Consider the following 24,096-nt stretch of genomic DNA (forward strand, 5'->3'; position numbering starts at 1 on the left):
GGGATTTTCCATGACAAAATAATTGTGGGGGGAGAGGATGTCTCGAACATATTAATGTCATTTCGATTAATTTCAATATAAAGACAATTTAAGACACTTGTGTGGTCTCAGAACAGAACAAATTGAAACATCACTACTATACACATTTTTGTCATTTTTTTCAGTGACATAAGAGATTTTTCTTCCGTCAAAAGTGCTCAATAAATGTTGAGCAACACTGCTCTAAATAGATCAAATTGATTCGTTTATCTTTACCGCTCAGTTAGCCGCATCGAGCGGAAAACGTTTCCTCGGTGTCGCGTTTAAACCCGCAGCTACGCGACTCCGTGGATTACGCCATATATGATTTTTTTTTTTTTTTTTTTTCCCCCGCTGCATAAATCTTAATCAGTTTAATCGGCGGAGTAGATGCGTCGGCGCCATGTTGTCATGATTGACTGTACACAGACTCTCGGAGTTAGTAACTGTCGTGCGGCGTTGTGGTTTGGTTTGCGCTACAAGAAAAAGACAAAAAATTCTATAAAGTCAATCGGAGAGTGGTATATATACTTTTGTTGTTTTCCGCACCCCGCGCTGGGCTGATATTTGTAAAATCAAAGTGCTTATTACTTTGGTTTTGGGCTTGAAATGTCCTCCAAGTCTTACGGCATCCAGCGCGTTGTGAGCGATCGACCACAGAGGCAATTTCCCCAAACAGTCGACAACAAAAAATTCCATCTCTGAACTGATTATTCTGATTATTAGAAGAACAGATGGCATTTTCTCAGACTGCACGACGGCTGCTGTGACGTTGACCTGCAGGCTCCCCCCAACCCCTCGTCCGAAAGCGGCGAGCTCGCCTTTGATTTGTTTCTACGAGACCTTCGTAAGAGCCAACGTTACACGGAACGGCTTTTTTACAGGGTGCGCGGGCGCAAATGCTGCCGATCCGTCTCGGTCGTTGTGTCGAGGCGAATCTTACACGGGACAACGGGTGGAAAACAAAACAAAACGAAAAAAAACCCAACGGGACCGCCCCCTTTACCAAATAAGTGCCCAGGTAACTCTAAGCAATACAGCACAGATGACTGAAAGTCCATAGTTTTAACCAAAGTCACCATTCCATCCATCCTTTTTCTTTGCTGCTTATCCTCACGAGGGTCACGGGGAGCGCTGGAGCCAACCCAGGTGTCAACAAGCAGGAGGCGGGGTACACACTGAACTGGTTGCCAGCCAATCGCAGGGCACATGAAGACAGACAACAGGAGAAAACTGGAGAAAATCCACGTAGGCGCGGGGTGAACATGCAAACTCCACACAGCCGGGGCCGGGATTGAACCCGGGACCTCAGCACTGTGACGCCAACGCTTTACCGTGCCACAGTCTAGCCGTACGTACAGTATAAAGTACAGCAAAGGCAAGTGCCAGTAAAGAGTAACGTTTAGCTTCATTTAATGTAAATGTTCACCAAAAACGGCTGCAAAGCATGCTGGGAAGTAGCGTGACTTCACCCTTCCTCCATTGTGTTGCCCATCAGTCGGATAATTTATAAATCGTTTTCGGGAATGAGTCCTTTTCATTTCAGAACCTTTCCAATGACTGTTTTTCTTTTGCTGTGCTGCATTTTATGCTCACGACATTGAAACATGACACGGCATCCAATTGTTCTTCCTTCTGTACAGTACAACAGAATTTGCACATATTTATTTGTATCTCCTACATGTCGGTCATGGATGAAATCATCTTTGAAAGCCATAACGTGTGATCACGGTTGCCGTCTTTGTTGGACGTGCCCCTGAGCATTGTCCCCCGCCCCCGTATTTTGCTGCTTCTGGTGAGACTTAAATTAGACGGCGAAAATGTTGTCGTAATTCGTAAACCTTTTGTTGTTTTGCTTGCTACAGCCATGTTCATAAAATATGGGAACGTTTTTAAACTGTGACATAATTGCCGTGAGGATTACGAATACATATTTGGATTTTAGCCCCCCCCCCCAGATCCAAATCGTTTGAGAAGCCTTGCCTCAGAGGAAGTGACACCTTCAAATTGGGTCACTACACGCGTTGACTTGCCGCCTTCGCATGTTGTTGGGGGAATACGAGAACAGGGCGCAACGTTTTCGCCTGACCTCTGACCCCTTTCCACGCGAGGGGGGGGGGGGGGGGCATTAAACCGTGCACACGCGCTCACGTGGTCCTGCCACGCCGGCTCTCCGGAGGGCCGACGTCATCTTCTCCGGTAATGAAGCTTGCCTTGTTGGAGCAGGATGCGCCGGGGGTGGGGGTGGTGGTGGTGGTGGTGGGGGGGGGGGTCGTTACAGTCGCTCGTTGCCCGCTTTCAAATAGATTTCTGCTTCCTGCCTTACTCCTCGGAGACCCGATGAATAATTAGGCTCGCACCTTTATGCAATTGCCCCCCCCCCCGTAATGCTCACTAAATAAAACCATTAATTCTGCCTATAACCACATTAGCGCTTGCCCCCCACCCCCAAGCAATTAAATAACAATTTATACGCGCTATATCGAGTTGGTTCGGGGACTGTGGGAGCTCACCTTTACTATTTTTACCTCACTCAATGGCATTAAATTGTCTCATTAGTTCATTTGGGGGGGAGCGTGTTCCTTCCTGGCTTCAGTTTTTTTAGAATATGATTCTGGAATGTCATCCATATCCTTGATCACCTGTGAATTGTCCTCTTGAGCGATTACTCGCAAGGCGGCGATCTCGTCACGGGCGAGATGCAAGATAACCGCATTTGATGTCCATAGAAGTCGTTTACATGTGGTAATCTTATTGCCGGGGAACTGTTGAAGTGAGTTGAAAAGCTTCTTATCGGGTTCCCCCGCCGTTTTGTGGTGTCTTTGTGCCGAGGAACTGTGTTGAAGTGAGTCCGAGCAGCTTCTTGTCGCGCTTTACTGCCATTTTGGTTCACCGTGGGGCCAAGGAACTAGACCGTAGTGAGGTTTACCAACTTTGTGTAGGGCTTTGCCGCCGTCTCGCCGTATCTTGGTGCCGGGGAACTATGTTGAAGTGAGTTAAGGAACTTCACGTGGTACTTTGCCACCATCTTACGATATTTTAGTCCTAAGGAACTCTTGAAGTGAGTTGAAAAGCTTCTTATCGGGTTCCCCCGCCGTTTTGTGGTGTCTTTGTGCCGAGGAACTGTGTTGAAGTGAGTCCGAGCAGCTTCTTGTCGCGCTTTACTGCCATTTTGGTTCACCGTGGCGCCAAGGAACTAGATCGTAGTGAGGTTTAAGTACTTTGTGTAGAGCTTTGCCGCCGTCTCGCAGTATCTTGGAGCCCGGGAACTATGTTGAAGTGAGTTAAGGAACGTCACGTGGTACTTTGCCACCATCTTACGGCATCTCAGTGCCAAGAAACTATATGGAAGTGAGTTGAGGATCATCTTGTAATGCTTTGCAGCCATCTTGTAGCACTTAGAGGCAAATGCAATATAAAGAGGGATGAAGACAAGCTTTGGATGGATGTTACATGAACGTTAAGAGCAGTAACTGAGCTATAAAAATCTAGACAAATGTTTTCTCTCTGTAGCTTAATATCAAATCTGTTTAATAGACAAAAAAAATGTGTTGACTGCCTGCGCGACCATAGAAAAACAGAACACGCTCATACACATTTTCCGCAGACAAGCTTGTATAATCTCGGGAGCGACCATGCACGCACTTCGTGTCGGATAACATCTTCGTCTACGCCGGAGCTGTGATTGTGCATTTTTTTTTTTTTTTTTTTTTTGGGGGGGGTGGTTAGATCACATCAAATTTTAAACCAGACTCATCCGTGCATTTCACCAGGAAAAAAAAAACAAAACAAAACTATTGGCTGGCACTCCGGCTTTAATCACCGCCAGGGTTGTAATTCCGATTCACATCGCAGCCTCGGCGATAAAGAGCGCAGCAAATCTGTCGGCGCCTCGGGACCGACTTCTGTTGCAGCGAAGACAACCGGGAAACGGCGAGAGTCTGGGCTCGATCAGGCTTCGCTCGGGCAGATGCAAAGGTTTGCACATTTCCGGGGGCCCGGGAGATTCCTCGTCCATCCGTTCGTTTTCTTTCGTACCGCTTATCCTCACTCGAGTCGCGATGGTGCTGGCTGCCTCGCTCAACCGACTTCGCGGGAGAGTTGGGGTACACCCTGAACGGGTCGCCAGCCAATCGCAGGGCACGCATTATAAACGCATTATAACTGTAGCATTTGTATGGCTTGACACTCGCTTGGTTAAAACCAGCAAATGCGGTTTTGTGGTGTAGTTGAGTTGAGCAGGCGGGCACTTGAATTTTATTTGACGGAACTACGTAAAACTAAATGTCCATGACTGCAAATGTGGCCTAAACTGTGCAATCCGGGGTAGGATACGGTCGAGGTTAATTGTGCAGTTTTTTTCCAGCGCTTTCACTAAGTTTTGCAATATTGTTATATTTTGGAAAAATCGACTATTTAGCGGTGGAACGGTGGCCTCACGCTTCTGAAGTCCCGGGTTCAATCCCGGACCCACCTGTGTGGGTTTTCTCCAGGTTTCCCCCCCACATCCCAAAAACATTAATTGGACAGTCTAAATTGCCACTTAGTGCGATTGTGAGTGCCTGGCGACCAGCTCAGGGTGTACCCTGCCTCCTCCCCGTTGACAGCCGGGATAGGCTCCAGCACTCCCTGCAACCCTTGTGAGGATAAGCGGCTAAGAAAATGGATGGATGGACTATTTAGCAGGAGAGAAAATTGATAGATGCTTAAACTGTGGAGGGATTTACACACACTGCCACGGGGTTAGAAGGTCCTGGGGGTGTTCCTTGTGGAACGGAGCCTCCGTTATTAGCCCGAAAGAAAATCACTATTTACAGGAACTGGTCTTAGTCTGGGTTCTTATGGAGAGATTACCCAATACTGTACGTTTGTACTCTGATGAATGTTGATTGAAAAACCTCCAGCTGTAAGTAATTGATTGTTTCTAGGCGCTCTAACATGCAGGACAAGTTGGGTTCACCGAAGACGGAATTTTCAAGTGTGAGGTTGATGAAGTAGGCTTGGAATAAAACAAATTATGCTGAGGATTTGGTCCATGTACGAGTACCGGAATTCCCGGCCTATAAAATGCGACTTTTTTCCACACGCTTTCAACCCTGCGGTTTATGCGGCTAATTTATGGCCCCGTTAGCGCTGCGCCAGCGTGTTACTGCTGTTACTTGTGCGTCTCAGTGATATTTACCGGCAAGTTTTTTTTTTTTTTTTTTAACCCGCCTTGTTAGCATTAACGCTAGCACCACGCTAACGTTAAACTCCTTCTGTGTACCGTCTTTCTTTGTAAATATCTCGTGTTTCAATGTGGGCACTTGCGATTTTTACACAGCTGCGGCATATGCTCTGACGGCCAGGAATTACGGTAATCCTGGAAGTAATTTGTGTGTAAAAATGTGTAACATTCCCATGATGTATATGTAAAACAAAAAAAAAAAGATGTTAAACCACGAGGATATCACCCCAACATTAATTTTAGATGATTGTAGCCTGTTAAAAGACATTTCCAACCCTGATCATCTTTGCTGTTCTTGATAAGACTTTAGTTTAGTTCCTTAGCAGTTTTCCAGTTGGACCCAAAAAAACGTCTGCTCCGGTAATCACACTTGATATTAATACATTTATTCCGCTATTCTATTCTAACACAGTTCCAAGAAAGTCCAGTAGGCGCTACCTTAGGCGAGGACGTTTTAGCCCTTGCACACGTCTGCAAACTCCTGACAAATTCCAAATTCATCCTTTGCACAATCTTTTAAACAACAAACTTGAAATCCGTGATGTACTCAGAGTACATGGTGTGTGTTTGTGTTTGTGTCGACGATCATTGAGTTGAAGTGAGAAGAGAAACCGACGGCTGAAAAATAGCCCAGATCCATCGGAGTAGAACACGGCTCGTAAGAACGCGAAGGACTTGGGGTTCTTCTGGAACTGCAACGATGACGGAGACAAATCAAAGCACAGCCGTCACACGCTTAGCTTTCTTTTGTTTGTCTTATACGCTCCCCGTCCTCAAGTCTTGAAACACAGAGTCCAACTCGTATATTTTGAGTGGCAAGCAGTTGGACTGGCTCCGGACAACATTTGTGAAATGGCGCTTGTCGATTTGCTATTTTCACGTTTTTTTTTGTTGTTGTTTTTTTTGTTTTTTTTTTACGTCGGTTGCACAAAACGTAGTCTTTGCAGGGACGCCCAAATCTGAAAACCCAGCGTAGACATTCATCGATATTTACCGTGTGAATAATAATCGATCCGGTAAGAGATGCGGTACATAAGAGCAGGCCGTATAGACGAAGCGTCGGGTAAAGGCAGGGCACGCGCCGACGTGAGGTTGAGTGACAGCCGCGGTTCCGCTTGTTCGCTCGTCATTTTCACCCACTCGGTCCTAACGGGAAAAGCCGGACCCAGACTGCACTCCTGCGCTCGACTCTGGCAATGGGAGACATTCATCCGTCTCCCATTTGATCTTTGAAACCTCATGACTTATTTCTCACGCAGCCCTTTTGCCTCCTCGCGCCCGTCCTCGATTCCTCCTTTTTCATCTGAAATAAAAGGAAAGTCTTGGCTCCCGCTGCCAGTTGAAATAAATGATTTTTTTAGCCGCGGCGATGGCCTCCGCCGATATATCGCGGATTGATGAGCGCGAGCCCTAGTGAGATTCAAGCTAATTGTTGAGTAATTAAGTTGTATCTAATGAAGACTGATTAGATCCTGAAGAAAATGTTTAGCTACGTCGCAGGGAAAGCCGTCCGCCATGTAAAATGTCACCAGAATTCAAATGACGAGGACCGTTTTCAACTATTGGACTTCTTTGGAGGGCTTAAGCGTCTTCTGGGGGTTTGCTGTGCTCCGGCCTTCCTGTATATAGTTTATATGGTATGTAAAGGTTATGTATATGTACATCAGGTTGTCTCAGGCTACTCAAGACTTTTTTTTTTTTTTTTACCCCAAGATCTACTTTTCAAGCAGCCAGCCTCTCGCTAGCTACCAACGGGGTTTATGTTTTGCCTCCTATATTTAAAATACAGAATTAGCTTTTTGCGCACTGCATTGTCTGTGCTTTCATCCTGGATCAGGCTGTGCCAAGGTGGAATTTTAAAATTCCACACCATCTTATCCCGCACTTTCTACTTTGGCTTCAGACCAGAAAATCTCATCAAGTTTAGCCACTTTTTCTTTGATTATTCACATACTCTGACAGTCATTGCATCTTAAAACGACAGCATTTCTTTTTTTTTTTTTTAACTTTCTCCATTAATATCGAAAGTAAACAAGCAGCACATCTAGCTCCTCTTTGCTCTACGTTGCCCAGACTGTGGACTCTGTCGTTATAAAACACATTGATGGGCTGTGTAAGTACTGTTACATTTGTAATGGACCTTTCCGACGGGCTATCTTCAGCTCCGCCCCCTCAGCTACAGTTGCCATCTCCCGCAATCTTCCAAAATGGCGACTGAACAGAACAGGTTTGAAGTGGATTCTCTATCGCGTATTCGCTGTAACGTTGCGGTATGTTTTTTTTTGTTTGTTTTTTTGTTTGCCAAATGCGCCAGACTTGGAGGCTTCTACAGAGAGGTCTCCACTATTTCACGCAAGGATATGTACACGGAATTAAGATTAAGACAAACCATCACTGTGTACTACTTTGATTAAATGTGGTCATCCCGCAAGGTGCAACCGCATGTGGACTCGAGCACGCATTAAGTTAGCAGACATTTGTCAGACAGGAATACAGTCCCTAGTTTGGCTGAACTTTTGTTGTTTGGTCTCAAATGAACACCTTGAAGCAAGCACGCTTGGCGTCTTATTTGAAGAACTGTGTGATGAATGCTTTAAAAAGTGCGTTTAATTTTTTTGCGTTGTGATAAATTTAAATGTTTTTTAAAGTGTGTCTTTTTTTTTTTTCTACATGGCCTTGCTACAGCACAGATTTTCAAATATTACGGGTTTCGGACCGGAACGTACCCCCCAGCTCTGAGATTGTTTGGCGACTGACTCGACGTCGGCTGGGACAGGCTCACTTGGACCCTAATGAGGACGAGGACACAATGGATGGATGGGTTCCACTATTGTAAACAGGCATCCCCATTTTTTCAATTCATAACATACTGGAGGTGACCTTGACAGTCCCCCCCCCCCCACATCCCCCCACGTCCCCTTCCTGTTAGTACAACGGGGATACTTAAGATTCTCCTCCGCTCTTAAGTCCAATAACCTTTTGCACCACCAACGCAAACATTCCTTAATTATCCGCATGCGCGGCTGCCCTTTTCTCCTCGCCGTCCGTCGGGCGTTTCTGGTGACCACCAAGCCGATTTTTAACCTTCCCGGCTTTCCATTTGGTTTGATTCAATTAGTTGGGCCCGCCGTACGGCTCGCCATCCATCAGACGCCGTTTCATGGCGGGGGTTAGCACGGCGGGGAGTCTTTTCTGAACGAGCGCGCGCTCACTCCCGATGACAAAATGCTTCATTATCCTGCCGGCGTGAACGTGACAAGGGAGGGTTAACGCTGCGGATGATGAATGGCTCGGTTGTGCTCCGAGTGCGCTTGAGTGTGCCGTCCCATTTGAATCGACGAGTGAGTCGGGCGGGCTTTGCGATTAAACTCTCGCAGCTCTTCACCGGCGGTGGAGAGGAGACCGGAAAATAGCTCGGGGCAATGAGTTGACCTCATCCTCCACCTTTAGAGAGCGATGCTTGAACGACATTTAGCCTTGGATTCTGCTTTGTTGCCTTAAGGATGCAAAATTCAAATAAATGCCAAGGTACAGTTTACTATATAGGTGAGTTTTTCAGCATATACAGTACCCTGGGGATATGTTCCACAAAACCCACAGGAAGAGCAAAACGCAGCGGTGTCTTGAAATAACTCAAATCACCCTTTCCCATTGAACTGAATGGAAACAACATTAATCCGTTACAAGCTCCCCGAAAAAAAAAAAATCTAACTTTTTGTAAATGAGAAAAATAGCACTTGACTATATGACACTTTATAAAAACATACAGCAATAGTAAGTTTCTTTCGGCTTGTCCCGTTGTCTTGTCTTGTCTCCAATGAACGCTTGGCACAGTTTTTACACCGGATGCCCTTTCTGGCGCAACCCCTCCTGGGGAGTAGAGGCCCCAGTGAGATATGAACTCACAACCCCTGGTTTAGCAAGCCAATGCGCTAACCACAGAGCTACGGGCCTCATAAAAACATACAGCAATTTACAAAATAAAATGCAGATTCCAATAAAGTTGGGACCACGTGTCACATAAATACAAACTCAGTCATTTCGATTATTGCCAAACCTTTGCAACCTAATTGAATACACCACAAAAAGAAGAGATGTAATGTTCAAATGGATCAATTGTTGGTTTGTTGTTGCAAATATTCGCTCACTTTAATGCCCGCGACTTGCTCCAAAAAAAAAAACCGAGGACAGGGCTTTGTTTACAAATGTGTTACATCAACTTTAACGAGACTGTTGCCCTTGTCGCAGCTTCCATTTATGTGTCACATTCAAAATGGCAGAATATTTGCAAGCAAAAAACAATCTGTAAATACTGTACCTTCTCTTAGGTGTGGATTTGATAGAAAAGGAGTAGAAAACCATTTGCAAATCACTGTATACAGTTTTTATTTACGTTTGAATGGAGGCTTGTATTTGGACAATATATGAACCATTAAAAAGTCAGTTTTCTACGATATGTTCCCTTTAACATTTTGCCTCGGGGAACTAACTCTCCAGTATGTGCGAGGGGGGCCGACCTCTGCCTCGGTCCACGCAATACTTCCAGAGAAATGGTTGAAATGTATCGATCATAAATGCCCTTTGAAGATCCGTTTTGTTGCGTGCGCCTGGATGGAATGATTTTACGTCCGTATTGCCACAGTTTGGGGGAGTGAAGGCGATGAGGGCAAGGGAAAAACGTGGAGGACCCGAGTGGTGGGAAGCAGGGAGACGAGGCAGTAGTCCAGGAGTCACAGAAAAATGCTACCGTAATTTCCGGCCTATAAGCCGTGACTTTTTTTCACACGCTTTCCACCCTGCGGTTTATGTGCTGATGCGGCGAATTTGTGTATTTTTTTTTCTAACGGCCGCAAGTGGGCACTTGAGCGGAAAAGGTAAGCGTGAGACTAGTGGAATATATGTGCCGAGGAAGTGACTTTTACCAGTCTGGCCCTGTTAGCGCTGCGCTGGTGTGTTACTGCCGTGACTCAGTGATTTTCACTTGTATGTTTTTTTTTTTTTTTTTTTTAACAGGCCGGTGCTAGTATTAGTGTTAGCGCGATGGTAGCGTTAGCACGATGCCTATGTCAGTGTTAGTGCGGAGCTAGCGTTAGCATTGGACTCTCTGTGTACCGTCTTTCTTTGTAAATATCTTGTTTTTCAGTGCGCGTTTCATTGTGGGCACTTGGGGCTTTTACACAACTGCGGCGTATGTATGTACCAAATGGTATTTCCTTTACAGATGTACTGGGTGACGCTTATAACAAGGTGCGCTCTGTAGGCTTGTAGAATTACGGTATTCAATGTCCAAAAAGGGCAAACTAAACAGAGTCCAACGACCAATAATCAAAGTAACAAAGAAAAGCTTAAATAAACCTGAACCGGAAACAAGACATGACGTGGCACAGAGAGAAAATTGCATGAGAAACACGACGGCAACAATCTATGGACCGACTGGAAGACAAAGGAACCAGGGAGTTAAATATGCAGATATGGATGAGAATATTACCGAACACCTGGACAGAACACGAGTGGCTGGTCAAAACAAAGGGAGAAGGTTCACAAGAACGAGCGGACACGGCTAACAAAATGAGCACACCAAACACGGAAAACATGGAACGCATGGCGCAAAACGTGGATCATGACACACATTTTGTGCATTGTTCATCAAAACCTTTCAGTTGTCTGAAAACCGTCTGGAGTCCGCCTCCCATTGGGCGTCACTAAATGAAAATCACGAGCGTAGATTATCGGGGTACAACTAATTAGCCGTTTGCCGCATACGGGAGGATGTTGTTGTTGTTTATTGAGCGGATGGTGCCAAGAAGCCGCATCTCAGCTGTCGGCCCAGCCGATGAAACATGTCAGTCAGCGCGTCGCCGCCGAGCTGTCTCGTCGTGATTTTTTTTTTTTTTCCCACTCGCGCGCCCTGGGGGGACATCGCGCATAAACTTAGCATATGGGCCCATTAAAGCCATGAACTATTCTGTCATTCACTGCTGTGTAAACACACATCCGCTGGCAAACAGCGGCACCGACGTAGAATATTTCCTCAGAAATAAAACTATAATGTGAATTATGAATGTCACTTACTTCTCGTGAAAATAGTTCAGCTCATTCTTTTCTCTGCTGGGTGCTGGCTGCCAGCTCGGTATTAAACTTTCATATCTGTTTTGAACTCAAAGGGAGCGCTCTATATATTTTTCCCCCCGAGTCCACCTCAGCCACGGCGAACAGAACTTTGCCGGGCTCGGCGTATGCGCGTTGAGTGCCCGTAAGTGTCTGGGTGCGAACTCAAAGTTGCCGCGGTGGCTCGATGAGGACCTTAACGGTGAAAACGTTGTCGTCGCGTGTTTATTCCCGTGGTAGAACCTGCTTCGGCGCGTTGGACCAACCGTGAAAATAAAGTTCTGCGCTTCCGTGGCCAAGTACTATAAAACGCATTAAAAGATAAGCTCGGGGCCGGACACACGGCGCTGATTTACTCTCAGGACCGCCTCCGTCAATAACGACCTCATGCATATGGCGGCGTTTTGTGATTAAGGCTCATGCATTATTCACCGACTAATAAAGCAGGATGATTTAAAAACATATTGATGTTAACAAAACTGGAGAGGAAACAAAAAATAACAAGCTCTACTTATTGCGTATTTTTAGCACTTCAGACAAATGTAACGGCTTCTTCACTGGCTGGTGTGCCAGCCAACCCCGTTGAGCAAAGAACAGAATGGTAATGGGAATATGATTGAAGACTACATTTTCCATATGTGGCCTTGTCAGTAGGAATGGCTGTTTTGGTAAATGTTCCCCGGCAACCAGTCCACGGCGTACCCAATTTTCTCACCCAATGTCGGCTGGGTTATCGGTTCCACCCACCACCCTAATGAGAAAAAACATTGAAAATGGATGCTTAAATGTACTGACTTTGGTTGTCACCAACCACTATCCTCCTCAGCACTCCTCAGCAATTTTTAGTTGTTCTGCCAGCAGTGCGGCAGAATTTGCTTGTGCGAGGTGGCTGGGGCATCTGATTGCGACGCCTCCCTGGTGAGGTGTTACGGGCGCGTCCCACCGGAAAGAGACCCCGAGGACGACCCAGGACACGCCGGAGAGACCGTGTCTCTCGGCTAGCTTGGGAACGCCGCGGGATCCCTCCGGGAGAGCTGGAAGAAGTGGCTGGGGAAAGGGAAGTCTGGGTATCCTAGCTGAAGCTACTTCCCCTGCGATCTGACCCGGAAAAGCTACACAAGTTTACAAACTGAAATAATGATGACCGCATCTCAATTTACTTACAAATGGACTTAGTGTGAAATTTAGGTTGTTTGAATGGAAACGGGTGGATTATACTTCTCAGATCTTGTAGAATATGTAATTGTTCAACCCGTCACTTCATGTATATGTTGCTGGCGATAACAGATAAACAAAGATACATTATTTGGAGGAATTAACTAATGTTTGGATCATGCTCTACGGCACAGATTAAAGGAATTACCGAGTAAGACAAACATTTTGATTTTAATGGACGAATGGATTTGTCATTTGGTTTTGAATGTTTTTCCTGGGTGTTGGATACTAATGTAGAGTCCTTTAGCACTGATTCGTATAAAAAAAAAAAATTGGATTGTAGTCAGTTATCAAGTGTGCGCATATGAAGTTCGAAGTGGGGCAGAGGAGGCTACCCTGCGGAACACCACAATCATTAGCAAGACTAATATCAAGGGCAAACTGCCAAAGAGCTAATTCCTTTCAACCGCATGTCAGCCTTTGCCACAACTTGAAGGCTTTATTTTGTTTCCTGGTTTTTGTACGATGTTACAACGCTGGCTGGAGTGGCTCAAGGAAAGTGTCCTTGCAGTCCTCGAGAGCGTAGCGAGGGCTCTCATCGACATTCCCTGCCAAACCTCGCCGGTCCTGCCAGGACCCGCTTGCCCTCCCTGTACTTTCGTTTTCCAGGTCACGGAGCGCTCTCCGCCGACAATAAATAGCCTGCAACGCCACGCTCGAGCACGGCCGCTCCGCTGTGACCGTCCGGCTCGGCTAAACCTCGACTCTGAGCCGCATGTCACGGCGGTTTATTCACCAGACCTTCGCTCCTTAAGGGTGCGGCGTGGACTCCAAAAGACAGCTGTTAAATGTGACTTTTTTTCAGCCTGTTTATCACATCGCTCGGTCCTCCGGTTGTCGTCTCTGACTCCGTTTCCTCACCCCCCCTTTTTTTTTTTTCCCTCTAGGTTTGCCCCCCCCCCTAAACCGGAGAGGATATTTCTCCAGTCGCCACCACCGCTGCTGTCACCATTACTCCGCATCCAGGCCTCCCGCGTCCCTCCTCCCCCTCGCGCAGCGCAGCCACAGAAGCGTTGGCTGGATTCCAGGGAGGTTCCGATCCTGCAGCCACTTCAGTCACGTCTTCACCGCTGGGTAAGGATCAAGCGCGGACCGCGGCTTAGTTTTCGCCGCTAATCCGGGTCATTTGTGTGTGTGCGCGAGTAGGCCTGTGTTCTGTTTATCATCTCAAGGAGGTTTTTTTCTCCAGCAGAGCATGCATGCCATGCACTCAGACGAACAAACACAGTTGCCAGAAGGGTCGCAGGAAGTCTTGTGGTTTTTTTTTTTTCATTTTTTATTATTATTATTTTTTTTATGAAAGCGGTTGTGTTTTCTAAGCACATTGTATGTAGCTCCACTCTGGCTCCAGGTGCCATCTGCTCAACTGTGTCAAAGTCGGTGTTTCGGTCTCAGCGAGGCCAAGAAAGAGGAGAGCCGAGCAAGAAATTGTTTCCCCAAGCTAAGCGACGGGGGTTATAACGTCGTGATTTAATGTTGATGTGGCTGACATCACATCAGCTGTCCGTGTAATGTGGAGACAGTCACACTTTTCAGCCGTGATTCCTAAGCAGTGTCCAACATACCGTAGGGTTATATTCATTCCAGAAATCTAGATGTAATCATTAAAGCTCAATATTTAACTTCACAGGCAACATTAGTACATGTTTTTCTTTCCTCATGGGCATATAAGTGTAAAAAGAATTTGTTAACCACTTAAGACTAAAACAAGAATGATAAAACACCAGCTCAAAACTGGGCGCTATTCAAGCTAGCACCGTTGTTGTTGTTGTTGTTGTAACCAAGTGCGACGCTCGTTATTCCGTATCAAGGTCCAGAAAGTGAGTCACGTCGGCTGGGGGCGGTCCACAGGTGTTCCGCCGTCAGCGTGGTTGGTATTTGAGCACAGGTGAAGAGATGATGCGTATCGGTTGGGGGGGGGGGGGGGTGTCGGACGTCACACAATGGGCATTTATCGACAATGTTGTTGTCGAGCTGGTGACACCAGCTCGAACGGTGTTGCGACAGCGTAGCTCTCACGGGCCCCAGGAGTTGTCTTTCGGATTCGACTACTGGAGCCACGATGTCGGGTTTGTGGCCGGCGATCCCGAGAGGCCGCGCCTGTAGTCCTCTGCGTCGACAGCCGGCCGATGGATGTACTGCTCGATCGATGGCTCCATATCTCGCACGGTTTTGCGCAACGCTCCGGGGTACGCTACTTGGCTTGACATCTCGTGATTAGGATGTCCGCTGAGGTAGCGCTGAAGTGTGTATTTTTTTCGTGAGCATCACATTCCTCGCGGACCGGAAGGAGTTTCGACTTGGTGTGTAGGTGATCGATGGAAGCCATTTTGTGGCAAACCGTGGCGATTCGAAGGGCAGTGTTTTGGGCTACCTGGAGGGAGACCCAGTGAGCTAGCACCGCTAGCTGTTATCAGTGTAGCTTTCGCTGTATTAGAATAAGCATCCAGGACATGGACGAGTCCATAGATTTTGACACATTGTATTCAGGTCTATTTCTGTTCTGTTCATGTAGCGTTTTTTGTCAAAATTGGCAAAAGGTATCAAAAGAAAAAAAGCAGGACACTCTCGCCGACTTCAAGATTCCTTTCGTTGTAACGCCTGCCTGCCTCCATTTTTTTTTTTTTTTTTTCTGGCTCGTGAATGGGGCCAGGCTTTCACATCACTTAGAGGGAACGAGGGATGAGCAAGGAGCTCAGGGGAGGTCACGAAAGGTGAGAGTGGGAGGTGTGGAGATGCGCAAGCGAGCTGGCGTGGATGGAGCGAGGATGTAGCGTCGGCAGCCAGGGCTGCTTGGGAGCGCGCCGTCGGCAAAGGAATTAGCGGCGCTCGCTCAGTCATCCGACCGGTGCGGCGCGAGGGAACATTACCTCGCCTCAGCTGCTCCACACAAGAGATCCTTCTACAACGCTGTCTGGCTCCCGCATATCGGAGGAGGCTTCACTCTTTATTTGAACTGCGCAGGAGATTTCATTCCCTCCTTTCTGCTCTTCCCCGGCCTGCTTCTGCCGCTGCGTTGCAATTTCTGCTTTCGATTAGCTGCTCAATTACTGATGCGGCGTATTTCAAAATGGGTTTTTCCTCAGAAAATGGAACCGTATGAAGAAAGTCCCGTCTATTCAGCCTGTATTCTACCAATTAGCTCAACAAATGATTAGGTAATCTGATCAAGAAAGATTTGACATTATTGGACAGATACAACAACAAAACATAAATCAACCAATTTGTTTTTGATTCCTAAAAACATCCTTGGCTCGATAACCAAGCTAATTTACTTTGATTTAGCGCAATCTTTTCATTTCCCGACGAGCAGTTTTCCGCACGTTGCCAGCCATTTTCGAGCTTTCATTTTTCCAAGACCTGCAAAATATTGTGTTCTTGGACAAAATCAGCACCCAAACCCCCAAAAGCAAGAGTTGACTTCCTTCTTTCGTGTTTTTTCTCTACTACTTTGTGAGCACCGATCGTATGAAGCGCTACGTGACCTGTTTGCGGCACATTTCCGAGTTCACAGTTCTTTACGCGTACATAAAATATTTTTGTATTAATTTATTGGAGTAAATGACATTACAGGTATTTTAAAATTTTAATTCACGTAAGCAAGTCAGATTCAGAATTTAAAGCACAAATGATGATAACAATTTGTGGCCGATGGTATTTTTAGAACATACCTCGCGGGCGCCTTATGCGGTCCTCGCGGGCTACCATTCGCCCGCGGGCACCGCGTTGGTGACCCCTCCCCTAATTTATCCGCAGTAGAACATGTTTTGGTTTCACCCAAAACACCAGGTTCTGAGCAAAAACAAGAGAAAACGAACTCCTTCGTGAAAAGGAACATCGGAATAGCGACTTTGAAGCCGATCCACGTTTTGTTTGGTTTTGTGACCCCTCAAAGTATAAAAACAAGAAAAGCAAGCAAGACTTTGGAAATACTTTTCATGTCAAAAAAATAATTTACCTCCAGATGTACAATGAGAAAGATGCTGTGAGTGGTGCTGCCTTGCCGCCCGGTTGGAGTTGCACGTCAGTGACTTTCGTTCGTGACTCCGTACTGCGGCATGACCTCAGTTCATATGCAGTACAACCAGCCTCTTTTTGAAATGTATTTGTAATGCGTTCCTCACCATGGCGAGCCCAATCTCGTTATATTTTGCTGCAATAACGGCGGCCATGTTGGCAAGCACAGGCGCAGTTGCTGATGCACTTTCAGGCGTTTATTGAGCGGGACGAGAGTCAAACACGCAAACGCGAAATGAGAACATTGGCAAGGAGCGCGGAGCAGACGCTCACAGTGAACTCAACGGCCAGGCCGAATGATGTCCGACAAGGCCACGCCCCTTACAGGAACTACTCAACACGTCCAGATAAATGATGCTTCATGTAACCATTTTATTTCTCTACATTCTCTTTTACAATGATGTATGACGTTTCTATGGTTATCCTGGGAGTCCTCGGTCTACGACTGAGATCCGTCCCTCCGGAAGCGACTTTACCCCAATTTAGACTTAAGTCGGATTCCGCCATTAAAGTCAGAATTTGCGTCAAAATACTTTGTATAAAAAAACAAATACATTGAAATAAACAAGATGCACTTGGCATTACTGCTGAGAGGTGGATGGAGAACAAGAAGAAGAAGAAGGGGAGGCTGTGCTTAGCTATTGCGAAGGAACCTGGTCCTCAATCCTCTCCATCTCGACGAGTCCCGAAGAACCTGGTTTTGTGATCGTTGACGTCGGAACGGAACCCTTCACGCGCGCTAAAATACGGGCTTTGTCTTTACTAATTGTCACCACGGTCGACCGACTGAAGCCTCGGCGGTGTCGGCGTCGCTCCTTTCTCCAATCTTTTTCGGATCTTGAGCTTCGTATCCACGGTCTTGGATTTTCTTTTGGCTCCAGAAGCATTTCTAAAAGACGCAGCTTCCTTATTTTTGGTCGATAATGTTTAAAAAGGATGGCGGAAAAATGCGAAGACACAAACACGGACGAGCATGAGCCAGACAAAATGGCGGACAGGGACGGGCGTTGTAAAGTCGAAACGTTTTAGGTCGAGACCGCCTTGACCCGAGGACAATACAGTGTTCTTGCTTTAATATTGATTTTGTTTCGCATTTGTATTCATTTCAGTCGGGGGTGGAAATTGATTGGATACGAGTCAGTCAGGTCGCAGCGTTGAACAAATTCCAATTTGAAGTCAGTTTTATGCCGAGGCTGCATTCCCACCCCGAACGTCCCCCCCGAGCGCGTTCGTGTCAACCCCCCGGGATCCCCTTTTTTTTTCTTTTTTTTTTTTTCTCCTCCTCCGCTTCCTCCGCAACTTCCGTCCCTGCCTGATGGCGGCATCTCCTCACTAATTTAAAAACCCGACTGTACGCTTTTTTTTTGCGGCGTTCCGGTGTCGTCTTCTCACTGTCGTTTATTTCCCCTTTCAATTAGCGTCCGTCTCTTCGTTGTCTGTTGGTCTGTCACCCTCGAGGGCGAAGCTGCCTCAGCGCGGGGGGGGGGGGGGGGGGTGGACCAGATGTACATCAGTCCTTTTATTATTCAAAGTTGTTTGTGTCTTTTTATTCAATTGTAAAATGGTCGCTTCTCATACTCGGTGAGGTGCGTGTGCGTGGTCGGCAGAGGCTGCCGCTGTATTTTTTTTTTTTTTTTTTTTTTTGCATCTCAATGTTGTCATTTGGGGACACAAGAATTGGTACCGGTCTGGCTTTGAGAGGGAGAGGACGACGGTCTACATTTAGATGCCGCTGGATGCACGTTCTATGTCCACGTAATGTTGTGTGCGTGCGCTTGTTGGCGGCCATAAAATGACACGCATATCAGCAGGCGAGCGCTCGCATATGATTAACACGACCTGACGTTTGCTTCGTTGGAGAAAGATGCTGGCTCCGCTCGCCCTCGTCGCGTGCAAATTAAATTTCTTCACAGATTCAAAATATTACCCCAACCCCCCCCCCCCCCCCCCGCCGCACACACACACGCCTCCTCTGGCTGCATAAATACCTGCTCTCTCAATTAATTAGACTTTTGGTATTTTTTATCGCGGCGCGGCGCGCTGAGTAGAGCGGAGCTTCAAATCCGAAGTGTGGTGAAATTGCGCCGTAATGAAGCCGCTTGGCTTGTGTGCACATTTTCGCCTCGGACAAATGAGCCCCCGCAAATGCGCAAGCGTCATCGTTAAATTGAACTCCAGCGAGCGGGAGTGGAACCTTGAACGGGACGCAATCCGTTCCACAAAGCTGCTTGATGACCTTTTTGTTAAAGTGCATGTAATGTGTAATTTTTAACGCTAATTATCTAATCTAGACGAAAATATATGTTCAACTGTTACATAAAACGCATATCCTGTTCAATGTTTTTACCCCAAAAATATATAAGTGCTTATGAATTAAAGTCTGCAAACTTTGAGCTGGTTTCTCTTACCTGCAAAACGACTCATTTAGTGCGCGGCCTTCTGACGTCATAAAATCTGCGACGGGCTGTTTTGGAACGATGATAAACTGGGAGTCTTTTGTATTCACGCTGAAGAAAAACCCATTCGTTTCGAGAATTCCTTAGTGATCGGAAGATGAAACTAATCTGTAAAATTGGTGAAGACGTGTGTGTGTGTGTGTGTTTCAGTTTTGTAGCAATTCGAATTATACTGGTCACAGTTTACATTGTTTTCCCAAAGACCCAAGACTCAGAAGACAGTCGGTTTGTGGTAAGGGTTGTGCAAATGAAGAGAGCTCATTTTTCCATGAACGAGGGTTAGGGTTAGTTTACATTACCTGGAAGTGACAAACTGCTTGAAGCAAGCACGCGGTACCTCTTATTTGGAGAACTGCGTTAACGTGAGTCTTCTTTTCAGTTTCCCCAGTGATGATATACAATAATTGACAATGAGAGAAATAAGCAAAAAAAGGGCTAGGAATACTTTCAAAGTGTGTTATAAAAAATAAACAAGTAGTTATAATAAGAAAAACATGTTTGAATTCAGATTTTTAGCCCACTAGTGCGCAACTGAAAGCCCGCTTTGTCCTCAACGTTCCCCACAAATGCTGCTTCAAATAAAACTTTCCATGTCCACTATGTCCAAGATGGGCAGATTAGATCTGAAAATGTTTTCCAGGACGGACCATTCTTGGACCGCGGAGCGAATGAACGGCAATTTGCGTTGTTGTCCGGTTTACAAACGCATTCGAAGTGACGAGCAGGAGTGAAAATAAGTGATTTATGTTCCAAGTGCAGAGGAGCACTTACATTGATGTGGACGTCGCTTATGCATAAATAAAGCGCACGTCACCAAGGGCCACGGCGAGGAAATGTCTGTACTTATGCATTTATGCATAAGTGCTGTCATTGTGCAGCGCTAGGTCATTGGAGGACCGTAACTAGTCACACGAGCAAGTGAAGCATGTGGAGTTGGGTCATCCCTCACGAGAATCCTCCTGAAAAGCAAATCATGTCACTTTGAAATTGTATTAACTGTAAACGCGCTCGCAGTCCTTTTAAAGAGATTATGGTCGAGCTGCTTGGGAAAAAATATACACGGTTCGTGTCAAATTTGACCCATTTTGGATGTCATCAGTTCACAGAGCGAGGTTTGATTGGGAAAGACGAGCTAAAGTTAGTTAGTCTGTCCTAACTGAGGCTCGTGGCGAGAACTGATGAAACCTGCTCGGATGAGAGGTGAAACGTCTTCTAAGGTGAACAGAACAGACCAGCTGCGATCGATTCGATACCGTGAGGACGAAACGGCATCTTTCACTGAGAATATTCACAGGCGCGCTTCGGCGTTCTAGTCGACCCGTCGCGTCGTTAGCCTTAGCGACCCGGCCATTGGGCCATTGATCTCTCCGGCGTCGTGCAAATGTAAAGGTTGTTTGTCGGCACGACTTCACTCAGCCCCGCACTTAAGAGAGAGTCGTTCGACGTCTTCATGGGGTTTAAAACCTTTCAGCCGCAGAGCTCGGCCGCCCGGTCCTGGTGAGTGACGCCCGTTGGGTATCCGTTGACCATCGTAGCGTGGCCGCTCAAGTGCCCATCACAAGACAGACGTTAATTCCTGTTTACGTGTCGGCAGGCACTCGGACACTAAATTACAGATCGGGATTCTCGCACTCGCGCAATTTGGGACCGAATGCGTTGAAAGCAGGACTCGATAACTGCCACCAGATCAGCACATTGGAGGGGGGAACCTTGTCGATGAAGCAGGAATCCCCCAAAGCTGTGGATCGGGTCCGTAATGTAGTTTGCCCGGCGACGGCCTCACATTTTTATTCTTTGTTCTCTTTATTTTCCTTTAATGCTTTTAAGTTGTTGAGATGCGGATCTTTGTGACACTGTTTCCTTTCATACTTTTAATTCCTGATGATGTGACGCGGTTTCCTCGGGTCCGTGTGACGCGAAACTCTTTGCTTCCTCTGCGACGCGGAAGTCGGAAATGTTTCAAGGATTACCTGTACGAGGAAGAGAACGACGGGCAACGAGGCTTGTTCTTACGACCTTACCGCTGCTTGGAACGCTAAATACGCAGACGCCTGCTGCCTTTCCGTTTTTGGACCGGCTGGAACTTTCGCTAACTTGGAATACCCGCTGGGACGAACATTTGCTTGTTCGGGAACACTCGTTGGTGTAACTATTCGCCGTTGTGGCCCAACTACTCTGTTCTTGAACGGCTAATTTGTGTTAGCTAGTTTATCGTGTTTGCGTTGCGTCGATGTGTGTGAGATTAAATGATCAGAAACGCAATTCAACTGCCTTGTCGCATTTTGCTGCTTTGAACAAAGGGGGCCGTTAGTCTAAAATTCACCCGTAACGCAGTTCTGAGGATTGGATCCTCGAAATTGCCCCTAGGTGTGATTGCGAGTGTGGTTGTTTGTCTCTATGTGCCCTGCGATTGGCTGGCAACCAGTTCCGGGCGTGCCCCGCCTCCTGCCCGTTGACAGCTGTGAAGGCTCCAGCACGACCTTCGTGAGGATACGTAAGAAAGAAAACGGATGGATGGAAAATTAACAAATGATAACTGAAAACATACACCTGTATGTGTTTATTTCATATTAGAAGGATAATTTTATGTTTTAGGATCACCGCACACATCGTGACGCGGACTGGACAACTGCAAAAAAACGAAAATAAAAAATTCGCACACTGCACGAGTTACCCTCGTTTCCCGAACTCAGTGCAACAAGTTGGGAAACGATATTTTTGGGGCACCACATACTGTATTTTTTTTATTGAACCACAAACGACGTGGTGCGATTGTCAAGGAGGATGCAGATTGCCCCGCTCACTCGAGCTGTATCGTAATACTTCAATAAAAATAGAGGGAAAGGAATTTTGGCAGTGATCGCCCCGATACTCAACTGCATTTGTATATCTAATTATTAATATAATTAAGTATTTTTTCAAAACACAAGATCAGATACAGAGTGTACTGTGTATACAATATGAGCACATAAGAACTAGGCTGTTTGCCTCTATGTGCCCTGCGATTGGCTGGCAACCAGTTCCGGGCGTGCCCCGCCTCCTGCTCGTTGACAGCTGCGAAGGCTCCAGCGCTCCCCGCGACCCTCGTGAGGATAAGCGGCAAAGGAAATGGACGGATGTATTTTTCCCTTGAAAAACGTAACTCTGGTCAATCCACCGAAGTGAAGAGCGAGAGCTGGTGCGCCTCAGTCGTCCCGAGGGTAATGACGCCGCCGAGAAAGGACTGTGATGTGGAGCGACTGGTCGGTGGCCCACGCCAGGCCCTCTCAAGTCTTCTTGGAGGTTTTGATCCGCACAGGAAGCCATCGCTTTAATCGAAAGTCTCGCAGGAGGGACGGCTTCTCCTTCAAGTGAGTGGGCAGAGCGGCAACGCACATCCCGGCGCTCGGGCCCCCGCCGTGTTGTTGTTGTTTTGCGGCGGCATTGGCAGTGGGAGTTATGCGACTCTATGAAATTCAACCGAGAACTTAATGAAGTCCCACTGCAATTTTACAAGGGAGACTGCCGAGGTTGACGGGCTCGTGTTACACGGGGGCTTACTCGGGTGGGGGGGGGGCTCCCAAGGGGCTTTGTTGTTGGTTTTTGTTTTGTCACAAAGGACTTTCTGTGCAGGTAATCTCCAACCGGGACGGGCGGCGGACAACAAAATGGCGTTTTCCGCCAATGAAATCATATTCTGACGATTCTCTTAACAAACGCGATGTTGGTCAAGCAAAAGAAGCGAAAGCCTGAGCCAATATCAATATTGTCTCGTTCAAAAGCAACTTTAATAACTCATCCGACGCCTGTTGAGGCAGCACAGCGAGTGAGCACATCTGCCTCGTAGTTTGGAGATTCAGGGAATGTTCGCATCGTGGCTCCTTTGTGCAGTTTTGTTTCTTTTCAGTCAACTTTTGCTCTTTTTTTTTTTTTCTTTTTTTAAAAAAAGTTTTTATGTTTCGCCAACAGTTATGGGCAGCATTTAATGTGCTGTGAGAAATATAGAAATATCACTGTCAAGTTATTTATTTACTGTAAATAACGCATCTTTGATCTTATTTCTATCCTAGATTTTTCTAGTGAGGCATAAAAATGAAATGCTGAGCCGCGAGATCACAGGTGTCAAACGCAAGGCCTGTGGGCCAGATCTGTCCCGCCAAATCTTTTTATGTGACGCATGAAAGGAAATCTTTGACTAACTACCGTAATAGTTGTCAAAATTGGCAAATTGTCACAGATAAGAAATGTTGAGCTGTGGCAGAACCATTTTTAAAAAACTGGTCGCCAAGGCCATTTTTTTTTTTATAGATCGGCAGGTTGAAGAAAAACTGAACAAACTCTTGTCCTTGACTTCTGATTTCAAAACTTGTTATCCATCTATTGGTTGTGTGATGAGCGAAATAGATGATGATAATAAGAATAATGCATAACGGGCCTGCATTGGTTGTGCCAAAAATGAGTTTGAAAGCCCCGCACTAGAAGGTTCAATGTCCATTTGATCTGTGTATCAATCTGTTGCCAACTATTGACGGATACAAAGAGTCAAACACACAAATACAAAATGAAAACACTTGCAAGGAGCATGGAGAAGACTCATAACGAACTGACCATGTGGTAAAGGGCCAACCTGATTGGCTCCACCTCCTGACGTCACTCATTAGGCCACACCCTTTAATAGCGAGTGACCCCAATTAGGATAAATGGTACACAAAATGGATGGATTTTCTTTTGTGTTTTAATATTTTTATATTTATATTTTCCAATTCATTGCTATTTCTCTTTAGTAAAAAAAAAAGAAAAAAAAAAAAAGGACGGGCACCTGAACGGATTAATGGGATTTCAATTCATTTCAATGAGGAAGCTTTCTTTAAAAAATATATATACATGTATATGAATTGAATGAAAGCGTTGGCCTCACAGTTCTGAGGTCCCGGGTTCAATCCCTGGCCCCACCTGTGTGGAGTTTGCATGTTCAACCCCATGCCTGCGTGGGTTTTCTCCGGGCACTTCGATTTCCTCCATCATTCCAAAAACATGCAACATTAATTGGACACCCTAAATTGCCCTTAGGTGTGA

At 46.3% G+C, this 24,096-nt stretch overlaps 2 protein-coding genes across 4 annotated transcripts in view; both read left to right on the forward strand.

Annotated features, from left to right (window-relative positions):
* Positions 1-14,195, forward strand: part of cenpi (centromere protein I) — a 58,975-nt gene extending 44,780 nt beyond the window's left edge. Inside the window, exons 21-23 of one of the 2 annotated variants that reach the window (XM_061835733.1) lie at positions 13,178-13,358; positions 13,456-13,642; positions 13,758-14,195. The gene's annotated coding sequence lies outside the window, so the exon portion shown is untranslated. The remainder of the gene's footprint in view (positions 1-13,177; positions 13,359-13,455; positions 13,643-13,757) is intronic. The other variant, XM_061835734.1, reaches the window with a different exon arrangement.
* drp2 (dystrophin related protein 2) overlaps positions 13,510-24,096 on the forward strand; it is a 144,429-nt gene continuing 133,842 nt past the window's right edge. The window contains exon 1 of one of the 2 annotated variants that reach the window (XM_061835708.1): positions 13,510-13,642. The gene's annotated coding sequence lies outside the window, so the exon portion shown is untranslated. Of the gene's footprint in view, positions 13,643-20,515; positions 20,539-24,096 lie in introns of those variants that run through there. The other variant, XM_061835710.1, reaches the window with a different exon arrangement.

The sequence above is a fragment of the Syngnathoides biaculeatus genome, chromosome 11 (genome assembly GCF_019802595.1).
Source record: "Syngnathoides biaculeatus isolate LvHL_M chromosome 11, ASM1980259v1, whole genome shotgun sequence".
NCBI classification, from domain to species: Eukaryota; Metazoa; Chordata; class Actinopteri; order Syngnathiformes; family Syngnathidae; genus Syngnathoides; species Syngnathoides biaculeatus.